Below are 27555 nucleotides of genomic sequence, written 5' to 3'. Positions count from 1 at the left end.
GGGCCAGGAGCCCGCCCCCCGCGCCCCGCGCCCCCCGCGCCCCGCGCCCCGGAGCGGTCCGCGTCCGCGGGCGCCCCACTCACCTCTGGCGGCGGCGCGTCCCCCCGCGCGCCCTACTGGGCCGTCCGGCTGCCGGGGGCGAGGTGCATTCACGCGGCGGGGGACGCGCTCCCCGGGCTCTGCTGCATTCCGCCTGCGTGGGAGAGCGAGCCGGCGAGCGCGGCGCGGGCGGGTACGAGTGTGTGTTTGTGCGAGTGTGTGTGTGAGTGCGGGTGTGAGTGTGCGCGCGCGCGTGGGGCGGGAGGGGCGGGAGGGGCGGGGGCGCGGGCTCACAGACGCCCCTGGGCCACAGCCCGCCCGCCGCCGCCGCCGCCGCCGCCGCCGCGAGCACAGGGTCCAGGTTCCAGGATCTCCTGTTTGTTTAATGAAAGGAAGGAGCAAAAGGCAGGCGGGGAGGGGGCGGGGGGGGCGGCGGAGGAGAGGCGGGGAGGGCGCCCGGCCGCGCATGCTCAGACCGGGACCCCGAGCGCTCGCTCCGGAGCGCAGGCAGAGGGAGGCGAGCGCGCTGCGGGTTGCGGCGGGAGAGCCTGCGCCGGCCCGAGCGGACCGGGGGTGCGGCGGGGTTCCCGGAGGCAGCAGGGAAGCCCAGCCGCGCAGGTGCGCCGGGCGCGGGGACACCCCTCCATCCCGAGGAGACCGCTCCGGGGAACGCGGGGGGCCCTCGCTGTCGTTCCGCGCCCCGCTCTCTTGCCTCGGTGCTTGGGGCCCCGTGGTGCCCCCCCCCGCCCCCGTCCCCGGGCCGGCAGGAGCCCGGGCGGCGGGCAGGTCGTGCCTAAGCTGAAGGGAGTTCCCCGGTCTGCGCTGCTTGCTTCCCCTCCCAACTTCCACTCTGTGAAGAGCAGGAAAGGGCGACTGTCTATTCGAGTCCCAAGACAGGTTTGACGGGGCGAGGGCGCGGAAGGGACGCAAAACCCTCTTCCAAGGAACAAAGCAGGAGTAGAAGGAAGAGGAGTCTCCTAGGGCTCCTTACTCAGCCTCCTTGGGTGACAAGGTTGGATGGAGGAGACATTTGCCCTAGTCAAGAAGGCCAAAAGAACAATAGATCCATTGTCCCCCTTGCCTCCACTGCCAAAGCAGTTCTTCCTGAGTGGGGATCCTGGCTCTGGGTAGAGTCGAAGAACCGTCCACACGAAGAGAGTCCAGTGGGAGAACCTGAGCCCCTATGGCGATGGCACAGTAACCTGAGGCCAGGGGAGAGGCTAGGCGGGAGGCTGTGCCAGTGGAGTGGAAACTCTTCTCTGGTGAGATTGTTCTAAGAGCAAAACAGGCCAGTGGTTAGGACCCATTCAAGAGCTTCCATTTTCCACCTTCTTCCTGTTTGATCACTCTGTTTTTCCCTCCATTTCCCTTCCAACAGAGGAAAAGACATGCCAAGCAGGGAGCTCCTTGTGAATATATTTTTACCCCCTGTTTGTTTATTTTTGGTCCCTCCAGACAAGGACTACCTTTTGGTCATCCCAGCTTTGGAGGGACAGAAGACTCTAGTCCACTCTGTGCAAATATTTTCCAAGCTTTCATTAAAGCTCACCTCTGAGCATTTCTATGCAGTGTAAGCGAGCAGATGCCTACTTGCTGAACTCTGACCCCTATCCCATTCATCTTCCCAATAATAATGCCAAGTGACACTAGAACAGCAGGACAATTAGATCTAACCCTAAAGCACACCCGGAGGAGAGAAAACAGCATATCTAAATACCACCAACAAAAGCAAAGCTAAGGATCAAAGAATGGAGGAAGGGAGGAAGGGAGGAAGGGAGGAAGGAAGGAAGGAAGGAAGGAAGGAAGGAAGGAAGGAAGGAGCAAGAGGAAGGGAAAGTTCTTTAAAAGTGAAAGTGGCCTGAGTGTTAGTGGCTGGTTGTTCTCTCAGTAGTTCTTTCAAAGGAATAGAATTGCAGCATCTTCTTTACTGAGTCTGAGTCTCTATCCACCAGGTGGGGGGAGGAGATCAGGTTCTCCTGAAAAGCAGCAGTCTTTATAATGAACCACTCACAATATTTGGGGCTCCTACTTCCACGCCTCTTTTCTCCGGCCTTCCTCTTAACACTAGGCTTCTTGGAAGACATCTAATACAGGTGTTACCAGAGCAGTGAATAGTGTTCACCGGAATTTCAGGGTGTTAGCACTGGCAGGGCCTTGAGGCAGGAAAGCCATTCTCCTGCTCTGGCACTGTAGAAGCTCCAGATGAATGAAGGCTCAGAATCCAGAAGTGGGTGGGACCTGGAACCCAGAGGCAAAGCTGGAGGAGGTGCAGGTCTCAACTTTGCAGTTCTGTCAAGAGAGATGGTGCTGAGGCACTTCTTTCTACAAATGATAAGTGTCCAGGGCTTCCTGGCCAAGAAGCATACTCTCCTTTGTCTGAGGCTGGCCTTGGGTGAGGAGGAAAGGGACACTATTCCTTTTGCTGCTGGGGGACACTCTGTTCACAGTCTCACAGCTCCAACAAGGTCAAAGGTGAAGGAGACTTTACAAATTGGAATTGCAAATAAAGTGGAATCCCTTTATGGTGCTGCTATGAGAGGGTAAGCTAGCAGTTCTGGAAGAGATTTTCACTGTTTGGGGAAGTAGGGGAAGTACAGGGGACAATAAATGAGATGATGTACATAAAACACTTACCAGTCCTTAGTACATAACGAGCTCTCTGTAACTTGTAGCTATTATTATTTTGGTTTTAACATTCTCATTATTGTGATTTTTTTTTAAAGGCTGAGGAAATTTTCTTCTCTAAGCTTAAACAAATAAAACAGATGAAAGCCAAGCCTTCCAATTTTCCTTCTGGCTTCCTCCTTCGCCCCCTCACACATCACCCTGATCACTGATGTATTCAAATCCATGAAATGAAAAGCATGCTGTAAAAAATGTGTGGCAGTGTGAATGGTGACTAACCCCAACCCTCACCCCTCCACACTCAGAGCTAGACATCAGCGTGGGGTAGCATTGTTTTCCAGTAATATGCCTCAAGCACTTTTTGGCACTCACACCTCTCAGAAATTAAGGACTCTTCCCATTTAGCAATCAGGGTCTCTTGCTGCAATACCCCACCTACATTGGCTCATCAAGCCTTGCATTTTCACTTTTTTTTTTTTTTTTTTGCCTGCCTTCTAATTTTAGCAATCTAATGTGTTACTCCTCCTAGGTAACAGAATGCCCGAAGCCAATTAATATGCACACATCTGCAGATGGTTTTGAGAGAAATTAATGGTAAGATTTCCAGTGGCTCATGTATTCAGGTATTTTCAGTGCTCCTTAAATTCAGATTTTAGACGTAGAATTCATCCCCTTACCTAGTGGACAATCCCTAAACTTTGCACCTCTCTCCACCAACAAACACATCTAATTGCCTCACCTTGTATATCAGCAAAATAACACATTATTGTTGCCCAGCTACTTATGAAATTATATTTTTTAAAATGAGCTAGTTATTAAATTTTAAATAGAACTAGTTGTTCAAAGCATAGTTTCAATACAAAACAATTTTAGGATTAATAAAAACCAGTAATAGATACAAGGTTTGAACATAAAACTCTCCAAAGTTATAGATGCTATAGTGATGTCTCAGTTCTTAAAAAAATCATATGAAAGTAATCCCATTAGGTTATATGTTGCTGAAATAATTTAACTCTGTGGTGATGCAGTATATGCATAAATTCTGCTCTAATATTTTCTAATAATTTTGAAATACACTTACCATTTCCATTTGAATTGTTCTGCTTATAATTTTTGTTATTTTCAAAAAGCACCCTAATGAGACAAATAGATTTATGTTTTTTTCTTCATATAGAAGTTTCATATATATGGCCATCTTGTTTGATAAAAATGCCAAACATTTTTTAGTAAGGGCTAAACTAGTGATTTATTATTATAAGAGTAAAAATGTTTCCATGAATGTCAAAAACTATTACAAAACTTAGTGATTCAACAAGTTTATACATTATGCTCTGCTCGCCACAAGTATAGCTACCATCTCTCTCCATACAATGCTATTACAGTACCATTGACTATGTTCCCTATGCTGTATCTTTTATTCCCATGATTTACTCATTCCATAACTGAAAGCTTGTATCTTCCACTCCTCTTGGCTCATTTTCCCATCCTTCACCCCGGCCCCTCTGGCAACCATCAGTTTGTTCTGTTTATGGGTATATTTTGGCTTTTTGTTTATTCATTTGTTTTAGATTTTTGGATTCCACATATAAGTGAATTATATGACATTTGTCTTTCTCTGTCTGACTTATTTCACTTAGAATAATATTCTCTAGGTCCACCCCTGTTGTCACAAATGTCATCCTTTTTCATCCTTTAACCTGGATATTAGTTAATATCCCATAAACTAACATAACATTGTGTGTCAACTATACTCAAAAAAAATGTGGAAAAAAAAAAACAAAAGTTTTTTCAGCTTTATTAGGGTATAATTTGACAAATAAAAATTGTATATGTTTAAGGTTAAGAAAAAAAACTATTACAAAACTATCCCCATAATCTTATTGTCACTCTTGACACATTAAGTCCTCTCTTTATGTCTGACTTGCCCCCACTTAGGTTGGTGTGAGCCATTCAAGGGGAGAGATTTATTCCTTTTTTATGGCCCTGGTACCTCATGAAAATAAGCAAGTGGTGTATATTCAATAAATGTTTAAAGAGTGAATGAATAAATACATAGCCAAAAACAAATTTCTCCTGGTGACATGTTCACTTTGAAAAAGACTCCCAAGAACCATGACTCTTGGTACTCCTCATAGATGATAAAGTCAATAGACACTGTCTTTTAAGGTCCTGTGTATATTATCTAAAATTGGAAGTTGGATGAGAAAGGCAAAACAGGTTTCTACAGATAGTTTTTATCCCCTTGAAAACATATAAATCAAGCCCATTTTAATTTTTCTGGTTCCGAAAGAAAATGCATTTTGGCTCAAAGTGCAGTCTCATTCAAAGGATAGCTTTGGGCCAGCCAACCTAATCCAGCCAGAATAATGTTCTGATTTATTTAACTTCCCTCTAAGTAGGATAGTTGAGGCAATAATGGTTAGAACTCTTCTCTTCAAAATAAATCATCCCAAAAGTGAAAAGGACCATCCCCAGGGATCTCACCACCAGCACTTCTATTATTACTGTCTTGTGTGTGAAGGAAGGAACAGTAAGAAGTTGGTTCTGCTTTCATGGATGGGAATTTGGGGATGGGGGAGGGGCAGATAAACTATAAAAGGTCTCAGCTCCAATCACAACCACCTGAGCCAAGAGTAGGAGAATGGAAGGACCAGATGATTGGTGTTATGTTTATGTTTTATCTTTCATTCATGCACCCAGTAAAAGAATTTCTGGAGAATGATCTTAGAGACAGAGAGAGTGATCGCAAAGACAGAAGTTTCAGTCTTTTATAAGCTGGTTTCAGAAGTAACATAGCATTACTTCTCCCACATTCTGTCAATCACACAGACCAGCCCTGGTGCTATCCTCAGATTATCTTCATCTGAGGGTGTCCTGTGTTTCTTGCTGGGACTCTGACAGATACAGATTTTAGGAATCTCTTCTTATTTATGGATTCATCTCACCCCCACTAAACCTAATGCTGGTTGCTATTTCATCCGCTCTGATTTCTCTGTTCCCCCATATACCATGATTTGTATTCCAGGTTTCTGCCTCATGTGCACAGAGCCCCCAGGACCCGTGCACATTTGTTGCTGTGAATCCTACCTAGTTCTCCACATCCCCACAAGCGAGACCCAGGCACCTACCATGGTTCCCCTAATGTTGAGTCCCCACTTCTACCCCGCATCAATACCATACTTGTTATCTTTTTTCGAGAACATAACCAGTTGTTAGAGTTGTTAGAATAATGACTCCACCTGCCTTGTACTTCACATATTGTAAACATAACATGGCCAGGATCTTCTGTCTGCTGGCTACGTAAACCAGGAGCGGCTAATCTGCTAGATCCCTTCTCCTTTTGGTCTGTGCCAAGCTGCCAATATGGAATATGGAATCCTTCACTCTCAATATTATTGATGTTCTCATTTTTCTCATCTTTAAAATTACTTTTTTTTAATAATAAATTTATTTTTTATTGGTGTTCAATTTGCCAACATACAGAATAACACCCAGTGCTCATCCCGTCAAGTGCCCCCCTCAGTGCCCGTCATCCATTTTTTAAAAGATTTTATTTACTCATTCATGAGAGACACACAAAAAGAGACAGAGACACAGGCAGAGGGAGAAGCAGGCTCCCTGCGGGCAGCCGGATGCGGGACTTGATCCCAGGGTCCCAGGATTATAAGCCGAACCAAAGGCAGACGCTCAACCATTGAGCCACCCAGGTGCCCCTAAAATTACTTTTAAATGACTCAATCACCACTTATTAATAGTCTATCCCTGGGATCAACAAGCTGATTCTGTAAAGATCAACAAGCTATTCCCTAACAGCATATATTTTAGGCTTTGTGGACCACGCAGTCTCCGTCACAACTACTCAACTCTGCAGCCACAGACAATGCATAAAAGAAGAAGAATGGCTATGTTCCAATTTCTTTCTCTTTTTTACAAAAACAGGTGGTGTGCTGGATTTGGCCCACTAGCTGCAGTTTGCCAACCCCGAGTCTAATTCTTCATTTTATGCCCTTCACCTCTGTCACCAGCAATGTGTTTGTTAGAAAGAACCTGAAGAATCCTGCCTTCTGTCCTGCCTATAGGAAAATAATAAAAAACATTAAATTGGTGCAGGAAATTTTAATCCATTGTCAGTTCAGGAACTCCTTGTCAGCCTGGTTCTCACACTATCTTAAGAATTAAGAAAATTATTTTTCAGAAAATTACTTTTTCCTTTTCTGTTAAAAAGTTGGCTATGTTTTTTCCCCATGGAACTGTGGCAACAATAGCAACTATACTATTTTTAACCTAAAACTGACTTATGCAGCCCTAGAAGTTTAATGAGAAGAATATTTTAAAGGAAAATGGAAAAAAATAGTGTGAGCACAATATTCCTGTCTGTTAAAATAGGGCAGGTAAATATATTCTAATTATAACTAGCACCTTAAGAAAACTGCCACTCTAAAGATAAACTCAACCCCAATAAAGAAAGAATACATTCTCACGTAGGCTCCAATATAGGAGCAATGCCTCTACTGAGTTGAACTCACACACATTTGGCTGCTGGCTGAGCATTTTTACACATTCAGCCCAAAGTTACAAAATTCAGCCCATCTAAAAATTTTACCCCATCAAAGCAGCTTACAAATTCAATGCAATTCCTCTCTGTATTAGCTTGCTGGGGCTACAGACAAAGATATGGAGAAATTAGAACCCTTGTGCACTCCTGGTGGGAATGTAAAATGGTGCAGCCACAATGGAAAACAGTATGGCAGGTCCTCAAAAAATTAAGAATAAAATTACCATATGATCCAGCAATTCCACTTTTGGGTATATACCTGGGTATGTCATCCTGGGTGTATACCTGGGTAACATACCAGGTAAAATAGTCATTCACTCATTCTTTTATTTAGCCAATATGTGTTAAATTTTTGGTGCCAATGTAATCAGAGAATTTGAGGTGAAGCATTTCCAGATAGTGCTCTGGGGGAACTTATGCCTATATTCTGAGTGTATATTCATGTTATTTTTAATTTATAAATGTATTTGATAAAATAATAATTCCATGAAAGCTATAAGAGAAATGTCTTGAGGACTTATTAAAAGCAACCTTAAGATGTTATTGGAATAGTACAGTATAATCATGGAAAATTTATTTTAACCATCTAACTTTGATGTTGATATGAGTTGTAACATGAAGCTGTTTGAGGAAACTTTTTAAGGGTATGTCTCCTAGACATTGGATCATCCCATAGCCCTTATACTGGTAAGTGATACATTAACCCAGCAAAGTGCCTAAACCACTCTTCTGACTAGGGAGATTCAGGAAAACTACTGAACTATAACCAAACTATGTAATTATACTATGTTATCTTTTCATAAGATGTCAATGATAACTAACACTATCTTCATCACCATCAGCAGATTACCAGAACTAATTGCCCTTAGTCTACATAGCTTGGTAAGCCAAAGATTCAGTGAGGTTAGCTGTCTGTTATTTTGGCTTGCCACAGTTTCTCTTTTACCAGTAATGGTATCCATATTTCATCTAACAAACCACCATTCTTCAACCACTAATCCATGTAGTTTGTGTATATAAAATCTCTCCCACTTTCAAGCATGGGCGTAGATCCAACCTAGTTAATCAGAATCTCCCGTTGCCCTAGCCTTGTGGTGTCTCAGAGATGGAAAAAGACCCAAACCAGGAAAAGTAAATTAAAATCCAGGACTTTTGCTAACAGGAAAGAAAATGTCTCCTTTTACTGGGTTTCTAAGCATTTAAAGTGCTCTAAGCATAGGAATGCCAGGAGAGAGAGAGGCCTTTATATAATTTTGAACCCCTGAACCTTGCCGTGCCTTAAAGTATCACTTTTCAAGGACTTTTCAAGTAACTTGAACAAATGATTCATTTTTGCTTAAGTCATTTTGAATTAGGTTTTCATTCTCTGGCCCCATTGCCAATGTCTTTATAGATACATTAATTTTGAAATCTCTTTAAGAATAATAATGATGGGCAAAAGGGAACGCCAGCAAAGGATGGGAACAGTGTTTAAAGGATATCTCTGGTCACACTGTAACTGATTTCTAGCCCTGAGCATTTTAGGCAGTCTTCCACCCATGGGCATACATCTTGTATGTCCTCTTCTCTTTTTCTGAATTGCCAGATTCAAAGGCTGGCACCCTTCAAGGCTGACATCCACTATTAGACAGATGGAGCTGAAGGGGGCAAGGCAGAGGCCAGGCAGACCTTGCCAACTCATTTGGCCTCAGGCCCAGCCCTACTCAATAACCACCACTGCTGTCAATATCTAACTAAGGCTGCTCTGAGTTCTCCTTACTGTCAGCTTCTCTAGGCTTCTGAAGATGATAGTGGTGCTGGAAGCTCCTTGCTTCGCCCAGGTCTGGGGAGTACACATGCCAAGCACAGCTCTGTGTGGTCAGACAGGTGTCCATTGGCACCAAGGCAGAATGAAGCTGCCTCCCGCCCCTGAGGCTGCCGCACCACAGGATAGTCAGGGAAAGTGCCTGGAACAGCTGTCACCCCTCTGACTGCCAGGCTGATCTGACTGGCTTGATGGGTGTTCCCTCCTTCCTCACAGCTCCCAAAGTTGTTCAGTTCACAATCGTCACTGGCCCAAAGAAAAGGGAATGTTTTTACTTGTCCCTCTCCCCAAGGCTATCCTTTGCTCTGTATCCAGAAGTGATCTAAAATGTCATCTGACCATGTCACTCACTGTTTAAACCTTTTCCCTGGCATGATGCTTAAGGTCCTCGATGAGCTTGACAAAGACTTTATATATATCATCCCCAAATCTTAGCAGTCCACCCAAACCTTATCTCCTCCCATCTGTCCCCAGTGGGCCAAGTTTTCTCCCCCTGATACTTCTTATATACTATTCCTATTTGTCCTTCAGGTGTCAGCTCAGACACCTCATCCATAAAGCTTTCTTTGAATCCTCCAAGGTGGGAGGGAGAAGGTAAAGGACCCTCCTCTATGATGTTCTCCTAGTGCCCATAGTTTACCTCTAGCCTAGCACTCCTCATACTGCATTGTAATTACATTATCTTGTGACTCCCTTCATAACCTGAGAGCAAGCTGAAGATAGAGGGAGTTAGGTCTTTTACCTGGAATATCATGGGTACCTAGCTTATGTTTGTTGAATTATAAATGACATGTAACTACTTGTGCTTCCCTACAGGTGTAAAATGTGGCAGTAAATGCCTGATTCTTAAGGGTGTCTCATCTCAGGAAAAATGCTACTGGCTTCTTCTGCTCATTCATAAGAGTGCCTGATTCAAAGTGAATGTGGATTGTGCTTGCCCAGACATGGAGGAAGTAGGAGGACTCTCACCACTTTTTCTCCACTTGTTACAAGGTCTAATAGAAAAAGAACTCTTGGCTCTGGAGCATCCCATCACTACTTCCACCAAACTAAATCACTTAACTCTGTGCCCACTCCCCACACAGTGGCATATCATGGGTGTGCACAGAGCACCAGGGAACACAGCTCTGCTTTGGCACATCAGTGGTGCCAATACCCTCAAATGTCCAGTGGCTGCTGTGCCACCTCATGCCTACATTAATGAGTGTTAGCAGTATTGAGGGCAGTGAGACTTCAGTGCCACCTGCAGTGTTGGCTCAGTATATTGGTGTTGTCATAAAGATCAGCATCTGTGCCAGTAATGGTGGACATCGGGAGCAGTTGCAATGTTGAGGCTCCCTCTCCTCACATAATGGTTTTTCTTTGCCAGGAGCCAGAATTAAATAGAAAAAATGGTTGTTTCTGTATGGTAGAGATATTTTCATCTATACTTGTGATCCCATTTGATACACCATAGTAAACTGGAAGAAGCCAGAGGAATGCAAATTGTTTTCAATGAGACCATTTCCTCTAAATTGGTATAGCCTAAAATATGATTACAAATTCTATGGACTACATTGAAATAGAGTTCCAAACCTTCAGTTCAAGTCTTGGTTGTGCTCTTCATTTATTTCTCATACTGGCATTGGGTAAGGTCCTCAGCCTCAGGGTTATATCACCTATAAAACAGGCACAGTGAAGTCCTCCCCCTCCCCCCCCCCCACGGTTGGATTAGATGAGATCATGCATATCAGTGCTCTGCAGAAATGGAGTGTGATCAGCAGCCACTCAGCACGACGTGGTGCTTTACACATAGAAGTTGCCCAACAAATATTTATTGAATCAAAGTACAAGAGAGCTATCTCTCGCTCTGAACACAGCACTAAAATGTTGCCAGGATAAATTGATAAATCCTTACTTTCCCCATTTCCTATCCTTCTCCTCAGTTTGAGGGAAAAGAGTGACATTTTCTAGATGGTTTGTAGCTGGGTGGAAAAAAATATACAGGGCCTGAGTCTTCATTTCAATCAAAAAGATGCCCTCAAGTTTCTGAAGCACCAGTCACACTTCCTGGATATCCTTAGAGATTCCCATAGCCCCACAAAGTTCTTCACGCACCCTGAGGAAAGTGGGTGATGAAGCTGCAGGGAGGGGTTAGTTGGATTCTCTCTTGATTGCTTAGCAGCATAGGATTTTCCTAGTTGTGTAATGGAAGCAGTCAACACCATCAAGGAAAAGCCACTCACAGCTTCAAAACCCACCATGAATGAAAAAGGGCAGTCTTGGCTAATTAGTCCTCAACAGATGCCTTGCTAACAGTGCCTCAAATGAATGGTAGTCATGATTCAAGTAAAACAGGAATTGGCAAACTCAAAAAAAGTCTGTCAAGTAAACAATAAGAAGAACTGAGGAAATCTGGGTATAGATGCAGATCCAGACTCCTAAGTGGACGGCCCTTGGGTGGACCACAATGTGTGTCCTTCTAAAGAGGGTAGATAATGGTTGTCATACAGGAAAGGGGCAAAGTGTTATTGGTTCTCTGGCTGCAAGAGAAGCTGCAAATCAGGTTTTATATGGAACCTTTGATTATTTTTTTAAGTTAAATAAAACCTTTTTGGAAATGCAAACAAAGAACCCTATGGGATTTAAAAAATTTTTTTTTATTGGAGTTCAATTTGCCAACATATAGCATAACACCCAGTGCTCATCCCGCCAAGTGCCCCCCTCAGTGCCCATCACCCAGTCACTCCAACCTCCTGCCCACTTCCCCTTCCACTACCCCTTGTTTGTTTCCCAGAGTTAGGTGTCTCTCATGCTTTGTCACCCTCACTGATATTTTCATTCATTTTCTCTCCTTTCCTTTTATTCCCTTTCACTAATTTTTATATTCCCCAAATGAATGAGACCATATAATGTTTGTCCTTTTCCAATTGACTTATTTCACTCAGCATAATACCCTCCAGGTCCCTCCATGTCGAAGCAAATAGTGGGTATTTGTCGTTTCTAATGGCTGAGTAATATTCCATTGTATACATCTGCGAAGAGCGAGAGTTTGACTTCTTCTTTGCCAACTTGAATGCCTTTTATTTCTTTTTGTTGTCTGATTGCTGAGGCTAGGACTTCCAGTACTATGTTGAATAGCAGTGGTGAGAGTGGACATCCCTGTTTTGTTCCTGATCTTAGGGGAAAGGCTCCCAGTGTTTCCCCATTGAGAATGATATTTGTTGTGGGCTTTTCGCGGATGGCTTTTAAGATGCTGAGGAATGTTCCCTCTATCCCTACACTCTGAAGAGTTTTGATCAGGAATGGATGCTGTATTTTGTCAAATGCTTTCTCTGCATCTAATGAGACGATCATATGGTTCTTGGTTTTTCTCTTGCTGATATGATCAATCACATTGATTGTTTTACGAGTGTTGAACCAGCCTTGCATCCCAGGGATAAATCCCACTTGGTCATGGTGAATAATCTTCTTAATGTATTGTTGTACCCTATTGGCTAGTATCTTGGTGAGAATTTTTGCATCCATGTTCATCAGGGATATTGATCCATAATTCTCCTTTTTGGTGGGGTCTTTGTCTGGTTTTGGAATTAAGGTGATGCTGGCCTCATAGAACGAGTTTGGAAGTACTCCATCTCTTTCTATCTTTCCGAAGAGCTTTAGTAGAATAGGTATGGTTTCTTCTTTAAACGTTTGATAGAGTTGCGCTGGGAAGCCATCTGGCCCTGGACTTTTGCGTCTTGGGAGGTTTTTGATGACTGCTTCAATTTCCTCCCTGGTTATCGGCCTGTTCAGGTTTTCCATTTCTTCCTGTTCCAGTTTTAGTAGTTTGTGGTTTTCCAGAAATGCATCCATTTCTTCTAGATTGCCTAATCTACTGGCGTATAGCTGCTCATAATAAGTTTTTAAAATCGTTTGTATTTCCTTGGTATTGGTGGTGATCTCTCCTTTCTCATTCATGATTTTATTAATTTGGGTCTTTGCTCTCTTCTTTTTAATAAGGCTGGCTAATGGTTTATCTCTTATTAATTCTTTCAAAGAACCAACTCCTGGTTTTGTTAATCTGTTCCACAGTTCCTCTGGTCTCTATTTCATTGAGTTCTGCTTGAATCTTTATTAACTCTCTTCTGCTGGCTGTAGGATCTATTTGCTGTTTTTTCTCCAGCTCCATATTCAGGGCATAAATATTCATGATTGTTAGGTCCTCTTGTTAGAGATAGATCCTTTAAGTATGATATAGTGTCCCTCTTCATCTCTTACTACAGTCTTTGGGATAAACTTTAATTTATCTGATATAAGGATGGCTAACCCTGCTTTCTTTTGAGGACCATTTGAATGGTAAATGGTTCTCCAACCTTTTATTTTCAGGCTGTAGGTGTCCTTATGTCTAAAATGAGTCTCTTGTAGACAGCAAATATATGAAGAAACCCTATGTTGATAAGAAGTGACATCTGTGAGCAGGATTCGATCCCTGATCAGCCAGTGTGCATCTTCTAACCTAGAACTTCTCTGTTACTCTTCAGAGATTTCTTACTTTAATGGGGGTCATAGGCTACACAAGAGCACATCTTAGAGCATGTAATGACTGGATTATGCTATAGTCACCAGGAAACCATGAGGTACATTAGGACCTTTTGGAAAGGAGCAGTGATATTGTAGGGTATGATTTTCTTGTGAAGCAGGGGCAGTGAGTAAGGAGGTAAAGGCTTTCCTATGCAGCTCAGAGAGCTCAGAAGGATGTATACACACACACACACACACACACACACACACACACACACATCAGATAAGATCTAGATGCATTACAGAGGTAAAAACACATGCAATGAATTCAACACAGAATGGAAAGAGAATCGTGACTCCCTAATAACTGCAATTCCCCTAGTGTAGCTTCTCATCTGTAAAATGGTGATGAAAATAATGCTCTCTCTTTGTAAGAAATTCAGAGGAGGTATTTTAGGCAGTTGACATAGTGTCTAGCAGATAGTATTTCTATTATAATTGTTATTGTTATTGAACATAAGCCCCATGCAGACATAGACTTTCCCTTCAATACACATTTCATTCTGCGTAACATACTCAAAGTGTTGTACCCTCACAAATGTCATCTATGGTGGGTTGGTTCCATGGGTTTTGCACATTGCTAATAAAGCAAAGGCCATTGGGATTAGCCTGAGAAGAGTAGTCTGGAAAATTCCATTGTACTTCTGCCTCCCAGACTTTCTCTCACAATTCTCTACTGGGGTGGGGGTAAGGAGCAGCCAGGCAGCTCCTCAGTAGCAGGACTTCAATAATGAAGTCCTTTCCATAGTGACAAATTCAGCAGAAAAAGAGGCTATCACCCTTTTTAAAATTGAAGTTGATGTATTTCACTTCACCACTGTCTGAACAAGATCTTTGTAAAAATGGAGAAACAAACATTTAATGACATTTTCCAAAAGAGTCTGATGTGTATCTGGGGTCTGACTGGCTCCAGCTAAGTAGATGTAAGCTGCTTGGGAGCAGTTCTGAATTTGTCAGCCTGTCCACCTGTCATTTTCAGTGTGCATTTACTCATATTTCTTGTCAGTCTTCAAGGTTGGTCTACTTGAATGACTGGTGTATACAGATGAGCTATCATAAAATGGGCAACACATATAAATATCTGCAAATAAAAAATTAAAACGACAATTCCTTACTGGCCACCAGCCAGGTGTATTCATCAAGGGGAACTAGCCTAATAGGCAACATTTGATGAGGTGCTCATTTCTTATCGCCTCACTTCAGACATTTGGATGACTGTGCTAAGAACAATAGGAGTTGTCAATGAAAAGACAGGTATTTTGGGGAGGGGGGAATAATAGATTTCATCCAACCTATCTTTTGACAAATATTGAAATTTAGCTCTCTATTCTATGGGCTACAATTTCCAATTTAACATATTAATGTAAGGCTTCTTTGGAGAATAGGTAGAAACCTACTGTTACAGATTGAATTGAGTCCTCCAAAACTTCATATATGGAAGTTCTAACTCCCAGTATCTCAGAACATGACTTCATTTGGAAATAGGGTCATTGCAGATGTAATTAGTTAAGTCATACTAGAGTAGGGTGGGACCCAATACAATATAACTAATGTCCTTATGCAAAAAGGAAATTTAGATGCAGATAAGCCCACACAGAAGACCATGTGAAGACTGGAGTTATGGTGTCACAAGCCAAGGAACTACCAGAAGCTAGGAGAGAAGTCTGAAACAGATCTTTCCCTAGAGCCCTCAGAAGGAGTATAGCCCTACTGACATCTTGTTTTCAGATGTCTAGGCTTAGAACTACGAGACAATAAATTTCTGTTGTTCTAAGCCATTCAGTTTGTGGTACTTTGTTATGACAGCCCTAGCAAATTAATACATCAGCAAACCAATTAGATTAGATTTTGGCCAATGGAATATAATAAGAAATCTGGATAAACAAAAGAAGTTACTTGAATCTACCTACAAAGTTTCTCCCATAATGCCACAATTTGTATTATTTTGTTATACATACATTTATATATAATACATTCATGTTGACAGTTATTATAAAAATATTAATAAAATACTTTCTAATAGCCTAATCAAAGTGCAGAACACGGAAGGATCACACTACAGAAAACAGAAAGTTTATTACCAGTTTCTCGGAAACACAAACTTTTAGTTGATGTTTTATTATTTTTAATTTATTACTATTACTTCTATTACCAAAATGATGACCATTAAAATAAAGGACCAAACAGTAGTTTTTACTTACTAGGGAAGCCTGGCTCATGCCATTCATTAGTAAATGTGAATGATATACAAAATCCCATGTATACCCCCTGAGGACCTTCTGCCCACTTAGCTTTTTCCCAGTAAACTTTTATAATCCATGAATCCATGTCTTAGTTGCCTGTTCAGTTTTGACAATATTCATTTAATTAATTAATTTAATTATTAAATTAGATTAATACAACGCCTAAAAATGTAGGCAAAATACATTTGTTTTATTTTTAACTAGTACATATTTTATTGTTTTTTAAATTTTAACTCCAGTATAGATAACATTCAGTGTTATATTAGTTTCAGGTGACTCACCAATTCTATACATTATCAGTGCTCATCACAGTAAGTGTACTCTTAATCCCTTCACCTATTTCACCCATCCCCCACCCTGGGCAAAATATATCTTATACACAGTGCTAGCATATAGAATCAGAAATTAATTTAACAAATTATCACCACAATCTCTTTCTTAGATAATGTTTAAAAAGTTGTCGCTTTCTCAAGCGACAACTTTTTAAACATTATCTAAGAAAGAGATTGTGGTGATAATTTGTTAAATTAATTTCTGATTCTATATGCTTTGCCTTAGCATCAATCCGTGGAAAATGGGAAGAATAAGACCTATTTGAATATTTATTTGGATGAATGTTTCCTCTCTTGTTCCAGCTAAGGCTTACATAACTCTGCCTGCACCCAGACTGACCTCAGCATGTATTTATATAGGAGAGACAAGCAGAGAGCGGTTAATGAACACATACCACATTATGCACTGGTATAATAGCCATGATGGGAAAGTTTCTTAAATGTAGTCTGAAAGGAAATGTAAGGGAAAGGAACTTCAATTTTTCATTGTATAGGACCATAACTTGGTTTCATAGACATAGTCTGCTCATGGAGCTGCTATGTACATAGATAAAGGAGAGAATTTCAGTAATTCATTTCTAAACAAACATTACCCCTAAAGAAAGCAATAAAAGACAATTTGTACTTTCTATGTCTTATCATGTCAATTTTAGCTAATTTGAATTTTTATAGTGAATTTTCATTTGACTGAAATTTCAAATTTATTGGCATAAAAGTGTCAATACTATCTTAATTTATGATTTAAACTCATATTTTCTAAGAATTTTTAAGGCTTATTCCACGAGCTTCTGGAATCTAGAAAAGTCTGTTATACATCCAATTGTTATTCCTCTGTAGGAAATACATTTTGTTAGTATTAAATAAGATTAAAATCTTTTAATTATTGTCCTGAAACTCGTGTGGTTCTGTTTTTTTTAAATACTACTTGTCTCTGAGAGACTTTTCTACTTCAAACTTTGTTTCTGTTCATCTATATAAAATGTTCTTTTATCTTTATTAATTGATGTCCATTCTATTGCCTCATATAGGTATAGATTAGAACCACTATATAATATTCCCTTTCACTTAAACTTTTTCTTTTTTTTATAATAAATTCTAGAATATCTCAGCTAATACTTTCAGTTTTATACCTCATTCTAGCTAAATCCATTCTGCTAGTCCACTGATTTTTTTTTTATTTTACTTTTTAAATTTTGCCCCTGTTACTCATTTTTAAAATCTCTAATTGGGTCCTTTTAATAATTATCTGTTCTTGTAAGTATCTTTATGAAAATATGAATTATACATGTGTAGAACTGTTTTCTCCATTGTTCTTGTTTGTTTTGTATTTTTTCTTTTGATTGAATTTAATGCCTATCATTTATGGCACTGTTTTTTTCTCAAATATTTGGTGATTCTTGTTTGTATGCTTTCCACATAATTGATCATCTTTATTAAATCATTTATGTTTATTGGTGTATAGTGCCTACTTCTAGTAATGATGTTGAAGGGGAAGGATATGCTTCAAGGTGCATTGTGTCAACAGCATTTCTTCTGGATTTCCCTAGCTACTGGGGTGATGCTGTATACCTAGCCCAGCTATCCTCATTTCCTAAATGAACCTGTAGATAAATACGTCTGCTCCCCTTGCTCAACACTTAAGTTGGTAGTAGGACAAGAACCAACAACTTACTAGGTAGCTCTGAATACTGGTCCCCAATCACCCAGGACTCTCCCAGTTCCTTTTGCCCATTGTTTCTAAGTTTGGAGTACCAAACTTAGAAAGCACATAAGTCTTCCTTCTCTTGTGTGTTTTGAGCTGTAGTTTTCTCTATCAATTCAGAGCCATATTTTCTTATTAATTACCTCTAGTCTCATTACACATTTTCCTGCTTATTAGCATTCTGTGGATTTATTATTTTTTATACATGCATTTCAATTATTCTATAGGTTTTGGTAGGGAATACATACCTATGCCTGAGCTCAGTCCAGCATCATGGTACAGATCCCTAGAAACCTATCTTTTAGTGACTCTGACTGTTCTACCCACACAGTAGAGCTGACAATTGAATACTGGAAAATGAAAATTCCAACATCTAAGGGAAATAAAACTTTCACTTTTATTTTTGTACATTGTTTTGAATTATCCCTTCACACTACAGCAATATCTACAAAGATTAAATGTCTATTACAGAAGAAAAAAGAATCTAAGTGTTTCAATATGTGTTGCTTAAATATTCAATCCTCTGTGGAAGCATAGCAAAGTAGAATCATTGTATTTCTGTGAAATTTTTAAAAGACCAAGCCCAGTAAATATTTAGTTTTTATATTTTTATTTAGGTGTAATTAAAATTAAAATGCATAGATATTAAAGGTTTAGTTCAATAAATTTTGACAATTGTGTATACTCACATAACCATCACCCCAAATCAAATATATTTCCATAATCCTCAGGATGTTCCTTATGCCCCTTTGCAATCAACCCCAAACCCCCATCCCACTTCTACAGATTAATTTTACCAGTTTTTGGAAGTCATATAAATGGAATCATTTTATACTTTTATGTGACTGACTCCGTTTGCTTAATATAATAATTAGAGGATTTATCCAAATTATTGTATGTCTTATAGTTCATTTTTAATTGCTGAATATTAGTCAATTAAATGAATATACTGTAATGTGTTTATCCATTCTCTTAGATGGACAGTTGGTTTGTGTCTGGTTTGGAATAATGAAAAAATATATTCCTATTAACAATCTTGTACAAGTCTTTTGTGAACATATATTTTCATTTCTCTTGAGTAATTACCTACAAATAAAGCTGCTGAATCCTAGAATATATACACACACATATATATGTGAATATATATATACATATATATCCTAGGATATATATACATATATATATATATATGTTTAACTTCACTAGAAACTGCCAAATATTTCTCCAAAATTGTACCATTTTATATTCTTACTAGTAAATATATCATTTGCTCCATATTCTCACCAACATTGAAGTCTTTCCTTCTTATTTTAGTTGTTTTAATGGGTGTGAATGCTATTTTATTGTAATTTTAATTTGCATTTCTGTGGTGACTAATGATATTAAGGACCTTTTCTCATGGCCATTTTCATTATTGGCCAGTGATATATCTTCTTTTGAGGAATATTTGCTCAAAGATTTTTAATTGGGTTGTTCATCTAATGATTGTTGATATATAGGGGTTCTTTATATGTATACTAGATATAACCCCTTTGTTGGATATATATGCTATATTTTTTTCCCAAGTAATGGTTTGTATACTTATTTCCTTAGAGGTTTTTGGTTTTTGTTTTTTGTTTTTTAAGAGGGAGAGTGCAAGAGTGGAAGGAGGGGCAGAGAGAGAGGGAGAAAGAGAATCTTAAGTAGGCTCTATGCCCACTGTGGAGTTCAACTTAGAGCTTGATTTCACAACCCTGAGATCATGACCTGAGCCTAAATCAGGAGTCAGATGCTTGGGGTGCCTGAGTGGCTTAGTTGGTTAAGTGCCTGCCTTCAGCTCAGGTCATGATCCCACAGTCCTGAGATCAAGCCCCACTTCAGGCTCCCTGGTCAGTGGGGAACCTGCTTCTCCCTCTCCCTCTGCTGCTCCCCTTGCTTGTAGAGAGCAAAGTTATCTGCTCTTTCTGTTAAATAATAAAATCTTAAAAAAAAAAAGTCAGATGCTTAACCAACTGAGCCACCCAGGCACCCTTCCTTAATGGTATTTTTGATAAACAGAAATTTTTGATTAGGCAAAACCAAATTTATCAAATTTTTTATATTAGTGTTTTTTGTCATTTTTTCCCCCAAAAAAGTTGCCTACCTTGCAATTATATTCTCTTGTGCTTTCCTTTAGAAGATTTAGCAGTTTGAGTTTTATGTTTAAATAAATAAATAAATAAATCGGGACACCTGGGTGGCTCAGTGGTTGAGCATATGCCTTCGGCTCAGGTCATGATCCCAGGGCCCTGCGATTGAGTCTCACATCAGGTTCCCTGTGGGGAGCCTGCTTCTCCCTCTGCCTATGTCTCTGCCTCTCTCTCTCTCACTCTCTGTCTCTCATGAATAAATAAATAAAATCTTTGTAAAATAAATAAATAAATAAATAATAATCTCCATTGAATTGACTTGGCACCTTGGTCAAAAATCAATGAACTATTTATGTGTAATGTTACTTTTAGACTCTAACCCTCTTTATAACCATATCATGTTGTCTTAATTACTTTAACTTTCTGGTAATGGTAAGTCAAGTAATGTAAGTTCTCCAATTTTTCACTTCTGAGATATAGAAATATACTCTCTTCATATTGAAATTATATTCTGTAATCTTGCTAAATTTATTAATTTTAGTTAGTTGTTTTCCTGTAAACAACAGTTTAATCTCTTTTTTATATTTATGCCATTCATTTCTTTTAATTGCCTTATTTCATTGTCTAGGAGCTCTTATACAATGCTGAATAGATGTGATTAGAGTGAACATCTTTTTCTTGTTTCAAATTTTAGAAGAAATTAGGGTTTAACATTTCACAATTCAGTAAAGTGTTATCTGTAGATATGTTCAAAGATACTCTTTTTTATCAGCTTGAGAATTTCTTCTATTCCAACTTCACTAAGAATTTTAACCTGTAGAGTGTTAAATTCTGTCAAATAGTTTTTCTATTCTATCTATTGAGATAATTTTAAGGCATCTTTTTATTTATCTTTATCTTTTTTATCTTTTATTCTTCTCATGTGGTATATGACAGTGGTTAAATTTTTAATAGAAGACCAACTTTGCATTACTAGAATAAGTATCACAATCTCATGGTGTATTATCTTCTTAAAAATATTTCTAGATTGAATTTGCTAGTATATTATGGTTTTTTTCATTTATATTCATGGTAAATGTTAATTTAGAAAACTCAAAATCCCCTAAATAACGTTTCAGAAGAGTCATTTATTTTTATTTTTATTTTTCTGACTTTTCTTATACCTCTATCTTATAAGTATAACATATCAAGGTAATTTTATTACTTTTTATATTTTTAAAAATGTCCCTTAGGTTCATATTCTTTTTTTAATGTTATTATTTACTGAATATTTATCATGTACCAAGTATTATACTAAGTACTTTACATTATTATTGTATTATCTCATTTAATTCTTTAAACAATTCTACTTGGTAGATGTTATCAGCCTCCCAATTTTATAAATAAGGAAAATGATACTGAGAAGCATTAAATATATTACCCAAGATCATATGTGATAAAGTTTGAATTTAAACCAATATTTTATGAATTCAGAAACATGCAATCACCATACCATTTTGCCTCCCAGCATCATCCAAGGATTTAGGAAAAGTACCTACTGAATATATTACCTCCCAAGTAAGAGTGAATAATAAGTGTATTGGTTTCCTACGGATGCCTTAAAAATTGATCACAAATTTGGGGGATTAAAAGAATAGAAATTTATTCTCTCACATTTCTGTAGACCAGAAATCAGAAATCAAAGTGTTAGCTGGGCTGCACTCCCTTTGGAGGCTCTAGGATAGAATCTATTCCTTGCATCTTCCAATTCTGTCAGCATTCCTTAGCTTGTAGCAGCATCTCCCTCTGGTCCATCTTCATATCACCTACTCTATGGGTATGTGTCTTCTACATTCTGTCTCAAATCTCCCTTTGCCTCTCTTTTGTAAGAATATATGTGATTTGGGGTGCCTGGGTGGCTCAGTTGATTAAGCATTTGACTCTTGATTTCAGCTCAGGTCATGATCTCAGGGTTGTTGGATTGAGCCTGCGAAGGGCTCCACACTCAGTAAGGAGTCTGCTCCTCTCCCTCTCTGTCTCTTCCTCTGTCCTCCCCTGATCACGTGTACATACACACACACTCTCTAAGATAAATAAATAAATACGTTTTTTTTAAAAAAGACTATGTGTGATTGAATTTAGGGCCCAGGTGATAAACTCTTGCCTCCTGATATCCTTCACTTAATTATATCTTTTGCCACATAAAGTAATATTCAATTGTTTGTCCAATAAGGTAATATTCAAAGATTCTGGCAATTAGAATTTATTTTCTTAGGGGGAGGGCATTTTTTCAGCCTACTATAACAAGGCAATCATTGTTGAAAATAGCATGCTCTCCAGGTGAAAACATATTGACTCCTTAGATTACCTAGGCTGTTTCTTATACTCAATTCCACAAATGCTCAGTCTATAAAATTAGAATCATATCATTTAATTTTTGCCTACTTCATGGGCATGTAGAGAAATAAAATGATATATGACATAAAAGTACTTTCTGAATAGTATTAGGAAGGGAATATACGGCCTAATTCTACATTCTAGGTTCTGGAATCAAACATTGGGATTATACCCTGAACCCAGCTACTTATTAACTTAGTGACCTTGGTCTTTTCATTTATAAAGGAAGGTAAGATACCTATTTGACAAGTTTGTTGTCATAATGAAATGAGATAATGTATGTAAAAATGACTGGAATGCTGCCTGGCTCGTAGTAAAATTCATCCTTCTCTTTTTCCTCTGCTAAAAAAAGATGCTATACACACTCTCTGTATTGCTACAAGATGTTATACAGATAAGCTTAGATCAGCAGTTTTCATTTCAAGCAAGAAGGACAAACATAGATAATAACTATTTAAATAATTAATAGGCTGGAACAAACCATTCACTGATGCTATGCATGGGAAATAAGAATTCTCTGCCATGACCTAATTCGTGTCCTTGGTCAATACGTTTTCCCTTCTTTGTTCCAGGGAAGATTAACAATATTGCACAATATAAGTCAGGGCCTGGAAAAGTGTAGCTCAGTAAATTGTAGTTATTGCTACTAAAGTTATTATCATTTAGTTGCATTCTAGAAGACACTGCTGGCAGTATTACTATTCATATATAAGAGCAAATAAGAGTGTGATTCAAAGGACTAATAAATAACCCTGAGTTCATTCCATAGTAGTTCTATTCCTTTTTACATCTCTGGCTAAATGGCTCCATTCATTACTTCTACAGACTTGGTAACATCAAGCTTATGGATTTAAATCCTAGGTGAACTTTTACTCATGACCTCTTACATCACAGGCTGAAACCCTGATGTCAGGATGACATTTTATAAATGGGGGCCTTTGACCAAAACAAGGACTTGATGAAGAGCTGTTCTTAGTTTTTAAAACAAATTCCTACTCTATTTCCCACCACTTAATTGATGATGTTTCCCACAGATTCATTCTCCATATTCCTGTTTTTGAGGGGGAGGGAGGAAGTTCCCTGGGGAATTTTGCATAGTCCCAAGCATTCAGCTATGTCCCATGATCTTAACATATGTAATTCTGACAACAGCCCAACCTTTTCCCTCTCCCTCTCCTGCTTTAGCCTGGTAGCCACAGCCTCTCACCTTTACATTACTCAGGCAGGGAACCATATGGAGCTGATTGTCCCTCTGAAGACTCTCTCAGCAGACTTAAGGAACAGCCACTACTCCTTTTCCTGGCCTTCTGAATTCAGAGCAAGGAGAGGAAAGAGAAACAATCTGGGGGCAGAGTGAGAAGAAGGTAGTTAAGCTCTTACTTAGCTGCTGATACAAATCCTCTCTTGGACCTGGCAGATGTCTAAAAATGACTCTAGCCTTTGGGGTCCTTTTCTGCTCTATTGACAACTTCCTGCTGTATTTTCTTGACCACAATTCCCTTGACCTGGTGGGGGTTCTCCTTCAGCAGACTATCACAGATATTCTTCAATTTCTGTACCAAATGGTTCACCATCAACTTCACCATTGAAATCCCCCTTGTATTCTGGCAGAAACCCTTCTGAGCAGAATGTCTTTTCAAATGATCCCAAGCCAACATTCTCATGATGGACATGAATTCCATGCTTGTTCCTCAGGATTGAAGTACCTTGGCCCACCATTGGAAGGAAATGCATTGCTCTCCAGATGCAGCCTCTCTGCTTCCATGAACAGCTTCAGATAGCATCTCTCTCTTTGGTATTATCAGGCATGGATCAAGCATCAGTCCACAACATCTGTCAAATGCAGGAGAGAATCTTCCCTTTCAGTGGACTTACAGTGAAGGAAGTACATTCCTCCCATGCTTCTTGCCTTCCTTGAATGGGATAGGCATCACAGTGTAGTTCTATACAAAGAAATTTTCACAAAATCATTTACAATTTCCAATAACCCTTGTCTAGTCTCAATTTATGTGAGTTGTTTAGCTCTATAAATTAACTCACTTTGGAACATTCTATCTTCTATCTTTCTGCCTTGGTCAAAAACTAAGAGGATGCATCCACATGCCATGTTAATATCCTATTTTTTTAATTGAAGGGATTTTACAAGGTTATCTTTCTCCCTCTTGTCCTTCATGTCACCATCTTGTACCTGCAAAGGTCCTGCCACTATTGTATTTTATGAATTTATATATAATGAGATTTATTTAACTTCAGGTCATGCAGAGAAAGGTCTTTTGTCATAAAAAGCAATATTCATTTGTGAATTTTATTAAGTCACAATCTCATCAGTTGTACTCCAATCAAACAAACAGCAGGAATGGAAATAACCAGGACTAGATATCATGAAGGATTATGAATAACTGGGTGATTGTTCCTGATCTTAATTTCCAGAGTGTAGAGCTTATGGAACTGATACCTCATTAGTTTGCATAGCTCAACTACAAAGGAAGTGAATGGCTGGCCTCAGCCACATTCTCCAACCCTGCACTCCACCTCCTGGTGCACAGGGCTGCTTTACCCCAGGTGCTCTGGCAGCTCCATTCCCAGGTACAAGGAGTGTATTTGTTTCCTATTGCTGCTGTTACTAATTGCTACAAACTTAGTGGCTTAAAACAACACAAAATTATTCTTTTATAAGTCTGGAGGTCAGAAGTCCAAAATTGGTCTCATTGGATAAAATCAAGGCTATATTCCTGTCTGGAAGCCCTAAGGGAAATCCATTTTCTTACACCTTTCAATTACTAGAGGCTGCCTGTATTACCTAGTTTCATGGCCACTGACCAGCTTCAAAGCCAAAATGGCCCATCAAGTCTTTCTTATATCATAATACTAATTTCTGCTTCCATATTTACATCCCCTTCTCTGAGTCTGACTCTCCTGCCTGTCTGCTTCCTCTTTTAAAGACCCTTGTGATTACATTGGATCATCCTGAGTCATTCAAGATACTCTCTTTATCTTCCGGTCAGCTGGTTAGCAACCTTAATTCCCTCAGCAACCTTAATTCTCCTTTGCTAGGTAGGCTAACATATTCACAGATTCCAGGGATTAGAACTGGGACATCTTTAGGTTGGGGCATTATTCCATCTACTACACAGAGTAATCCCAAACTGCAACAGAGATTTCCTGAATCCCTCCTTGTATTTCCTCCCACTCAGGAAGCCAGTGTTTATCACTCTTGTTGCCTGTTTGATCTTGGCACCATAACCAGTATCTACTCAATAATCCCATGCTAATGAAGAATAGGACTCTAGGTCTGTTTTTGTGAATTCAATTTTACTGGAACACGCAGCCGTGTCCATGCAGTTTACTTATTTTCTGTGTCTCTATTCATGCTATAACAGCAGAGTTAAGTAGTTACAACAGAGACTGTATGGCCTGAAAAAGTCTGAAGTATTTATCATCTGGCTCTGAAAAGAAGTTTGCTGACCTGCAGTATAGAGGGTTGCTCTCTTTCTCTCTCTGCTCTATTCTTACTCCTAGATCATAGTGTTTCATGGTCCCTCCTGAAAACCAAGTGTGTGGACTACAGTCTCCTCACTTTGGTCAACTCTGAACTTCATTTTTCACACCACTGGCCCTGTTAGTCTGCTATAAACTCTGACCACCTTCTCAACCTGTAGGCTGACACTTTCAGAATCAACAGCTTTCTTGAAGAGAAAAACAGTGTCACATGCAAGGTTTGTTTCTTTTCCTCCATCTTGTTTCTTGCAAATTTCTTCTATGTTAGTAGCTCTCTAGTGCCTTCAAGGAAATGTTGTTTATGTTTTGTCTAGCTTTTCTAGTTGTTCTCAGTAAGAAGATTGATCCAAGCAATCTGGTCCACCATTACCAGAGTATATTTTTAGTGCTGTTATTGCATTTTTGTTGCCTCCAAATCTCTGCTGTATTATCTATATTCCTTTAAATCTTGTTCTGTTTTCTTTTGTGTTTATCTTATGATTTCTTTATAGCTTATAGTTTCTTTAGAGCTTTCTTATGATACTCTGTCTCTTAAGGATTATGCTTCTTGCTTTCTGATAAAGGCAGGTTTTATGAAGTTTTCTTTTCTTCTGAATCCTACAGCTATATATTTTCTTGGACAAATTTATCCTTGACCCTTCAGAATAACATTTCTTCTGCTTGTTTTTTATTAATTTACTACAGCCCTTGTTTATTTAGTTTTATTTCTCTCTCTTTATCTATCATTCAACTAGGTAAATTCTATCCAGACTTGATAGTAAATTGATTGCTCTTAACCCTGCATCTCAGATAAACAACAAATCTTCTAATTAGATTTATCCTCAATTAGAGGGGCACACTGATTCATAATTTGCACTCCAAGTCAAATTTTCCAACAGTTCCTTCCATCTTATGGTACATCTCTGTTCTGTTCATAAGAAATACCCTCTCCCCACCATGTCATTATTCCTTATTCTGAACCGAAAGAATCCTTTAAAAATTCCTTTTAGAGCATTTACTGCAATTAAAGTTCTTGTGTCTCTCACTTTTTACATTTACTGAGTTACTTTTTCTGAATAAATATGCAAAAATGAGGTGGAGTATCTTGGCCATCTCATGGCAAAGCACCTATAATCAGAACAACTGGTAAGTTTTCTAGATCATTGGTATAGCCGAGATTCCTCTAGCTTAGGAGACAGAAAGAAGAAGAAATACAAAGTTCCTTCTTAACTTTTCAGATTGGATCTGTTTTAAGAGGTGAAGCCTAAATAAGTTCCTTCTCAGTCTACTTACTCTATCTTCCTGGGAGGAGCATTCTCTCATATTCTTGTATTATATCCCCCACGAATCTTAGCTTTTTGTATTGCCTTAAAACTTATTTTTTATATTTGTATTCCTGTTTTGGGATCTTACTTAGGAATTGTGAATTAAAAGATCAGAGTATACTACCAGTAGCAGTTCTGCAGAACTGAATCCAGCAATTACCCAAGGACTGGGCCATTTTCCTGACTCTACAAGTTATATGTTTTTATAAATATCCTTCTTAGGCTTTCCGGATTCAAAGGGATGAAATGGCTTATAAAATGAGTCACAAAAAATGTAAATTGATATCAACATAAATACTTGGCATAAATTAGGCTTTTTCTTTAAAATTACTATTGGTGATTTGGTATTGAAGGATTTGATACAGTAAAATATTTCTTCTTCTTTTACAAGAAGTAACACAGTGGACATTTTCTACTTTGTGCAATT

At 39.1% G+C, this 27555-nt stretch overlaps 1 protein-coding gene across 16 annotated transcripts in view; it reads right to left on the bottom strand.

Annotated features, from left to right (window-relative positions):
* The window catches only part of PLPPR1 (phospholipid phosphatase related 1), a 554792-nt gene that overhangs the window by 276323 nt on the left and 250914 nt on the right, over positions 1-27555 (bottom strand). The window contains exon 1 of one of the 16 annotated variants that reach the window (XM_035696917.2): positions 2051-2202. The exons of 14 other annotated variants lie outside the window; for them this stretch is intronic. The gene's annotated coding sequence lies outside the window, so the exon portion shown is untranslated. Of the gene's footprint in view, positions 1-83; positions 248-2050; positions 2203-27555 lie in introns of those variants that run through there. One more of the 16 variants, XM_025432503.3, reaches the window with a different exon arrangement.

The sequence above is a fragment of the Canis lupus genome, chromosome 11 (genome assembly GCF_003254725.2).
Source record: "Canis lupus dingo isolate Sandy chromosome 11, ASM325472v2, whole genome shotgun sequence".
Classification (NCBI taxonomy): domain Eukaryota; kingdom Metazoa; phylum Chordata; class Mammalia; order Carnivora; family Canidae; genus Canis; species Canis lupus.
This window is presented reverse-complemented; position numbering and strand designations above follow the sequence as displayed.